The sequence below is a fragment of the Stegostoma tigrinum genome, unplaced genomic scaffold (assembly GCF_030684315.1).
Source record: "Stegostoma tigrinum isolate sSteTig4 unplaced genomic scaffold, sSteTig4.hap1 scaffold_408, whole genome shotgun sequence".
Taxonomy (NCBI): Eukaryota; Metazoa; Chordata; class Chondrichthyes; order Orectolobiformes; family Stegostomatidae; genus Stegostoma; species Stegostoma tigrinum.
Window position 1 is genome coordinate 79,135 of NW_026728336.1, and position 8,654 is coordinate 87,788.

The 8,654-nt window shown below is 43.3% G+C and overlaps 1 long non-coding RNA gene across 4 annotated transcripts in view; it reads left to right on the forward strand.

Annotated features, from left to right (window-relative positions):
- Positions 1-7,344, forward strand: part of LOC132208464 (uncharacterized) — a 32,658-nt gene extending 25,314 nt beyond the window's left edge. For 3 of the 4 annotated variants that reach the window (XR_009444560.1, XR_009444558.1, XR_009444559.1), the window contains exons 6-7: positions 1,230-1,304; positions 7,223-7,344. This is a non-coding gene — a long non-coding RNA (uncharacterized LOC132208464). The remainder of the gene's footprint in view (positions 1-1,229; positions 1,305-7,222) is intronic. The other variant, XR_009444561.1, reaches the window with a different exon arrangement.
- Positions 7,345-8,654: the final 1,310 nt, after the last annotated feature.

An 8,654-nucleotide genomic window follows, 5' to 3' on the forward strand; every position in this document is an offset into this window, starting at 1 on the left:
ATTATGACATTTGCCAGGATGTGAATCATTGACCTACATGGTTTTTTGCAGATGTCTATTACTGCATCCATGTCTGTGAATGATTTGCGTAGCAGCCATGAAGTTTTCACAGAGTCCTTCAGAACTTAGATGTGGACCTTGGCAACTTTAAAGAAGTCTAAAAAATATCAACACACATCCATTTTGGCAATAACAGGTATGAACATCGATAGAGAGTGGATAGCCAGAGACTTTTTCCGAGGGTGAAGGTAGCTCTTATGAGGAGGCATAGTTTAAAAGTAAGTGGAGATAGATCTCGGGTAGACGTGAGAAGTAGGTTCTTTACTCAGAGAGTGGCAGGAGCGTGGAATGCATTGCCAGAGAGGGGAGTGGAGTCAGCTTCATTAGGAGCATTTAAGCAGCTATTAGACAGGCATATGGATGATAGTATAAGGTAAGGGTGGAGGTTAGCTAGACGTTAGGTTGAGGGTAAAAGCTCAGCACAACACTGTGGGCTGAAGGGCCAGTCCTGTGCTGTACTGTTGTATGTTTGTATGCTCTATGAATCCATCAGTAATTAATCTGCAAGTAGCTGACAGTGTCTTTAAATAACTCTGGCAGAGGGGTTATTCATGTTCCTGGTGATCATACGTTCAGCAATGTGTCATTGAGGGACTTTAAGCATTGAGCTCTGATATCACAGTATTGGCAATATCTTGCCTCCTCGACATCATTTCATCAGATATTTGCTGCATGCAACATAGAATTGTCAGAATAGCATCCATGGCAACTTGCATTTGATGTGTGCTCATGAGTCAAATATACAATTTCAGATCTCAAAACCCTTTGTGGCCCTGAAAAACCAGGCGGCGAGATTGCAGACTTTACACCAAGCATGATTATCTGAATCTTTTCTCTCCTACTATAAAGCTGACAGTGAGACTTCCGTGAGTTCCACTGTATTCACCAGATGCTGTTTGCCAGTTATGACATGAATTTCATGTAGCTTTTGACCACCTACATGAGGAATGGGTAACAAATGCTGGTCCTGTCAGTGATGTTCCCATCCTTGAAAATATGTGGAAATAAATTGAACCTAGTAGTTATCATTTCCTTTTACTGTGCCTTGTATTCTTCAGCAGATATTTATCCCCCTGTATTCATTGCAGAGTAGTTGAGAATGTGTTCCAATTGAAATGGTTTGTACTAACAGTTAGGAAAAATGTATCTAAAGATTTTTTTGAATGCAGGTGATTTAAACACCGTGCGTTTTTCTGCATATCGGCCAGCAATGAAGATCCGCCGACTCCAGAAAGCACTCTGTTGTGAGTACATTCACACATTGCAGAATTTGTAATCTCGTGCTGTGTTTTGTTGTGAGCATCCTTGCTTGCCTGTTGTCAGATGTCATTGATTACAATTAGCTTGGTTTTGCAGTTGTTGAGACATCAGTTCGGCATGACCTTACAACCTTCCACTCAAAGGACGTTTGTCTATAAAGTTGCTGAAAATGCAATCTGATAAGGGCAGCCAGGCATCTTAGACTAGAGTGAATGAGGAAAGCAACAGGATGTCTTCTTAATGATTGGGAAACAACCACATGAAGGACCGAGGAGGACAGTGAATTAAAAGAGGAATGGTTTGTTTCAAATCAGGTACAGCAAAAGAAATTAAGAGAACGTAAGGAAGGTTGAAATTGAAAAGGCAAGTAATGGTTTATGTTCATTGGAAACCATCAACAACAAAAGTACAATGAAGAAAGTATTTGAGAAAATACAGAAGATTTCTTCAAATGAAAGGGAGACACTGTCTTCATGATGCCAATAGCACGGAGTGCAACTTTGGCGTTTAACCACATCATCCCTTGGCCTGAAGTCACTGTACTATTTACCCATTTTATAACAGAAAAATACTTCAATGATGAGTGTCATGGAGAATTTCAGCCCCGAATAAAACCATATTCTGAGCAATTGCCACAACAGCTTCTATGACATGACTTTATAAAACATCCCAAGGCATGTCATAGGAGCTTTATAGAGTAAAATTTGATACTGAGTATTGAAAGAGATCCGAAGGTAGATTGATTAAAACCTCATCAAAGAGGTAGATTTTAAGGACTGTTTTGAAGGAGGAAAGAATGATGCAGAGGTTCAGCAAGGTAATTCTATAAAGCTTAGGCTCCAAGAAGTTGAATGTAAAGCTGTCGATGATGGAACAGCACAAATTGTGTTGAGAGGCTGGAATGAAAGGCGTAAATGTGCCTAGAGGGGCTATGAGTTCGACATTGTCAGGGGATGTTCATGGGTGTTGCCAGGTCAGGGAGGGATATGAAAGCCAGGACAGCAATGTGAAAACCAAGGCACTGCTTAACTGTGAGCCATTGTAGATCAGAGTGCGCAGAGAAAGTTGGGTGAATGGAACTTGGTGCGTGTTAAGACAGAGTCAATGGACTTTGAAATGATGCCATGTTAAAGAAAGGAGAACTTGGGAGGCCAACTTGATATTCATAAGAATGGTCATGTTCAGAGTTAATCAATGCGGTCGGGTTTCAAAACTAACGGACTTACCTGGGGCCAAATGTTGTGGATGTGAAAATAAGTAGACTTTGTGACATCAGGCCTATGTGGCCAGAATTTAAACTCTGGGTCAAAATAACAAAGGGTACAACGAAAACCAGTAGCTAGCAAGCAGACGTCCTTTCAAGGACCAAAGATAATGGCTTCGTTCTGTACCAGATTTAATAGATGGAAACTGTCCGGTTATGTAGAGACAGTGGAAGAAATGCATGAGGGGGTGGTGAGATAGACCTGGGCATTGCCACCATGTATGTGGAAAGTGCAGTGCATTCACATGATATTGCTCTGGGGCAGTGTTCAGATGAGAAAAGGAGTGGGATTTTACTGATTTGGCCAGACCTAGGTGATTCACACCCACAGCCATGCTGTCAAAGATTTGTGGATGCCAGAAAAACTGAACTTGACTGTTTGCAGTAAATGTACAGCATTTCAGATGTCACTTGATCCTGCAGATTGACTCCCTAGAATCTGCTTGTCAAATGATTTATATGGCTAAAAGGTTCAAGTATGAGTTTGCGCTGTGGAACTCATCTCGCACCGAAACTGGCCAGTTGTTATATCAAGATTTGGAGAAAGTATTAGTTTTTTGAAGAATGTTCTGATACAGAGAGAGAGACTAATAGTTTCTTGAGAAATCGTGGGGCATTGGCCAGGAAGTTAAACAAACAGTGGGGGGGAAAAAAACCTTGACCTGAATCCTATGTTAAGTATATAATGGATTAGTTCGACAGTGAGGATATCAAAAGATATTCTCATTTTTAAGATGAGACGCTCGGGACAATTTGGGTAGGATGCACTTCTTGAAGCGACCAGAAAGGTACAGAATTATCCATTGGATGTGAAAAATTTGAAATGAAGACAAAACTTTTTGAGGCTGGGGTGGGGAAGAAATGAAGGTCCGATTTTGCTCCTTCAACCTCTCCCATGACAAAATGCACTTGTATAAGAATGGTGACTATAAGATTGGTGACGGCACTTAAATGAAGAAAAATCAACATGGACATTTCTTCTGCTGTATATATAACATTAACATTCAATCTCTTGGCAAGGATAATGTGACAGGGCGTTTGAAAAGCCAAGTTATTGTAATTTGAATTAAGAGATCAGGCTGTAGAACCTGAGATCAATCTCAGAATAAAATGTAACAACAGCGATAGATGAGGAACCTCTTCACTCACAGAGAGGTGAACTTTGTAATTCTGTACTCCAGAAAATGTGGCGCCTCAGCCAAGAAGTATGCTCAGAACGGGGATTGACATGCTGGGGTAGTCAGTGAAGCACTATTAATGTCACAGGATTAGTAATCTGGAGGCCTGGGACAATGCTGTAGAGTATAGGCGTAAATTCCACTGTAACAGCTGATGGAATTTGAATTCAGTTCAATATAATTTTGGGGGTAGGTAGGAATGTGGAGCCGACATTGCAGTCAAGTCAGCCACGACCTTATTGAATGGTGAAGCAGGCTTGAGGGGGCCAGTTATCCAACACATGCTCAAATTGATATAATCATAAACAAAGCTGGTCTCAGTGACGGTTACACTGTCACTGTTAAACTATTCACTGTTATAAAAACTTGACTCATTCACCGATGTTCTTTAAGAAAGGAGCTCTGCCATTCTTATTTGATCTCACCTCCATATGACTCCAGATCCACAATAATGTGGTTGACACTTAACTGCACTCTGAAATAGTCAAACAATTTGGAGGAACTATGGATGGGCAGCAAATCCTGTCCTTGCTATTCCTGCTCCTTGTTGCTATGACTGTACATGCTTTAACATATTAACCAATTTCCTCTTTGAATCCGTTTGAGGAGCAGTGTATATTTTGTATTGCTTGGTGATTCTCTAAGTATCTGATGGGTTTTGCATAGTTCCTTCTACCTTCTAAATGTGAGCCCCTTCCAGTGTTTAACCTTTTAAGGTAGGCAATCGTTCTCAAACCTTTTTGATTGAATGCCTACATATTAATAGCAATCACTAACCTATCTATTATTAATTGCATATTCATAATACAAAGGGCTACGTGTAAAGAAGTGTTCTAATCATCTTTTTAAAAAGCTCCTTCCTGACGCTTATCATGGAGATGAGATTAGATTCCCTACAGTGTGGAAACAGGCGCTTCAGCCTAAGAAGTCCACACCGGCCCTTGTAGCATCCCACCCAGACCCATCCCCCTATCACCGACACACCACCCTGAACACCATGGGAAATTTAGCATGCCCAATCCACCAAGTCAGCGCATCTTTGGACCGTGGGAGGAAACCGGAGCACCCGGAGGAAACCCACGCAGACACGGGGAGAATGTGCAAACTCCACACAGACAGTTACTTGAGGCTGGAATCGAACCCGGGTACTAGGTGCTGTGAGGCTGCAGTGCTAACCCGCTGAGCCACTGTGCTGCCCCGATGTGTGTATTTGCTTCCAACTGTGATATCTGTTAGTCCCTGGACTGGTGTTTGATACGGGCACTCATAATGTATATCCACTTTATCCAAATGCTCTTCTATTGTTAGCCTGATAAATCAAGAAAAGGGCTGGATCCTTTTGTATATTTTTCACATCACATATTCATGATTTACATATAGTTGAGAGTTTCAAACTGCAATAATTAAACATGCATGATAGATAAAAGCATTCCAGAATTGTTTCGACTTGATGATAAATAGTGAATATCTTTTCTTGACTGCAGCTTTCCAGCCTATCAGTGCAGAAAGGCAGTGCTTAGCAAGGTTGGATGAGGAATATTACTGTTCCAATTAGTTACATTTAATTTATCACCATTGAAGCTCGCGTTAGTTAGTATGCTTTTTTCCAATATATTTAATCTGTAGTTATGACAGATGATTTGGTTTGTAGATCTCCAATTACCTCTCTACTGTAGAACCCAGTTTTGAAACAATTGATATAAGGCACTTATTGTACTGTCACTGATGCTGTCATTATACTACCAGAGTATGGCTGTAATGCTGAATTACTTTAGCCTGCCTTCATGAAGCAATGCAATCTTTCCTAGATAAGGATGAGGGGAAGGTGCACATAAAAGACTGATTTATTAAATTGAGATTCATGGAATATATAGGTCACTATCAAATTTGGTTAAAAAAGATGGCTGAAGGACAGAAGCAGCAAGTTATGATAAATAGATGAGAAGATCGCTATTAGCAGTTTCCCAAGTATTAGGACACTGATTTTTGGAGATAGATACATGATTTGAATTTGGGAATATGGCATACAGAAGGCCCTTCAGCCAATCAAGTCTATGCAAACCTAACTGCACTAATCCCACTTTGCAGCACTTGGAGAATAACCTTTAATTTCATGTGCTCATCCCAGCACTTTGTTAAAAGTTGTGAGCTCTCTTGTCTCAACGACCCTTCTGGGTAGTGCATTCCAGATTACCACCACCCTCTGGGTAAAAATATTTTTCCTCAAATCCCCTCTACATCTCCTGCCCTTCACCTCATAATTGTGTCTCCTTGTTATTGACCCTTCAACTAAGGATACAGCTGCTTGCTGACCTTGCCCCTCCTAATCTTCTGCACCTCAGTCACGTCCCTCCTCAGCCTTCTCTGCTCTAAAGACGACAAACTGAGCTTATCCAGCCAGTCTTCATAGCTGAAGTGCTCCGCCCCAGGCAATATCCGAGTGAATAATCTCTGCACCCTCTCCAATTCAATCACATCCTTCCAACAGCATGGTGATGAGAACTGCATACAGTATTCCAACTTTGGCTTAACCAAAGTTCTATACAATTCCAACTTAACCTTCCAGCTGAAACCATCTGTGCCATGACTGATAAAGGCAAGTTCTCAGCACGCATTCTTAATCATCGTGTTAACCTGTCCTGCCACCTTCAAGGATAATGGGAACTGCAGATGCTGGAGAATCCAAGATAATAAAATGTGAGGCTGGATGAACACAGCAGGCCAAGCAGCATCTCAGGAGCACAAAAGCTGACGTTTCGGGCCTAGACCCTTCATCAGAGAGGGGGATGGGGTGAGGGTTCTGGAATAAATAGGGAGAGATGGGGAGGCGGACCGAAGGTGGAGAGAGTATAGGTGGGGAGGTAGTGAGGGGATAGGTCAGTCCAGGGAAGACGGACAGGCAAAGGAGGTGGGATGAGGTTAGTAGGTAGATGGGGGTGCAGCTTGGGGTGGGAGGAAGGGATGGGTGAGAGGAAGAACAGGTTAGGGAGGCAGAGACAGGTTGGACTGGTTTTGGGATGCAGTGGGTGGGGGGGGAAGAGCTGGGCTGGTTGTGTGGTGCAGTGGGGGGAGGGGACGAACTGGGCTGGTTTAGGGATGCGGTGGGGGAAGGGGAGATTTTGAAACTGGTGAAGTCCACATTGATACCATTAGGCAGCAGGGTTCCCAGGTTCCCTCCTGCAGTGCCACAATGAATCGCAACAGACAACTGCACCTCCCAGTCGCAAACCACTTCCACTCCCCCTCCCATTCTTTAGATGACATGTCCATCATGGGCCTCCTGCAGTGCCACAATGATGCCACCCGTAGGTTGCAGGAACAGCAACTCATATTCCGCCTGGACTCTTTAATTTTACATCCTCAAAGACATTTAGCAGGGATAGCGTGGATTATAGAGTGAGTTGAGTAGATTGTTTCATTATTAATTCTTTACTAAATTTGATTTATATTACATTTTTAGACCACATCAGGTGAAGATGTGTGTGATTTCACCAAGGTGCTGAAAAATAACTTCAGATCAAAGAAATACTTTGCCAAACATCCTCGCTTGGGTTATTTACCACTACAAACAGTCCTAGAAGGTGAGAACCTTGAGATGTAAGTTTATTGATGTGAGATTTACTAATGTATCAATGCCCATTTGGGGGTTGACAAATATTGCCGCATTATTCATTCTGCAGCTTAGCAGGAGAGTGAGGTTGTCCATTTGCGCATATATCAGAAGTACACAATACAAAAACAAGGGGGGCTTAACTGATATCATTGGTCCTCTCGCCTTGAAAGCAGTGTAGTTACTCAGAGTGCATCTGCTGTGGACTTGTTGATACTGTCACTAACGTGCAACCTTCCTTGATATCTTTCTCTGTCCTCCAGTTCTGTCTTTAAAAACGACAATCAATTACCCTCTCCTCAAAAGAAAAGAACCTTTGGCTGAACATAGAACAAAGAACAGTACAGGCCTTCAGCCCGCAATGTTGTGCCGACCTATTATCCCACTCAGATCAAACTACCCTGCATACCCTTCATTTTACTATCCTTCATGTGCCTATCCAAGAGTCGCTTAAGAGTCTCTAAATGTATCTGACTCCACTCCCACTGCCAGCAGTGCATTCCACACACTCTCTGTGTAAAGAACCTACCTCTGACATCTCCCCTATTCCTTCCTCCAGTCACCTTAAAATTTCTCCCCCTCGTAATAGTCATTTCTGCTCTGGGAAAAAATCTCTGACTATCCACTCCAGCTATGCCTCTCATCATCTTGCATACCTCTACCAAGTCACCTATCATTCTTCTTTGCTCCAATGAAAAAAGTCCTCGCCCCCTCAACCCTACCTCATAAGACGTGCCGTCCATTCCATGCAGCATCCTGCTAAATCTCCTCTACACCCCCTCTAAAGCTTCCACATCCTCCCTATAATGAAGCGACCAAAACTGAAGGCAATATTCCAAGCGCTGCTCCATCCCCACGAACTAATGCTCTATTCCAAATCCCTTTCCTCTTGATGCTTCAAATTCCTTGCTGTCTTTCGTGTAATTTCATATTTGAATTCACCTGAACAAATTTCACCTGCAGCCCTGACCCACTAACAGCGATTTGCCCCCTCTGTCCTGACCTGCTTACAGCGACTTGCCCCCTCTGTCCTGACCCGCTCCCAGCGACTTGCCTCTGCAGCCATGACCCGCTCCCAGCGACATGCCCTTGCAGTCCTGACCCGCTCCCAGCGACATGCCCTTGCAGTCCTGACCCGCTCCCAGCGACATGCCCTTGCAGTCCTGACCCGCTCCCAGCGACATGCCCTTGCAGTCCTGACCCGCTCCCAGCGACATGCCCTTGCAGTCCTGACCCGCTCCCAGCGACATGCCCTTGCAGTCCTGACCCGCTCCCAGCGACA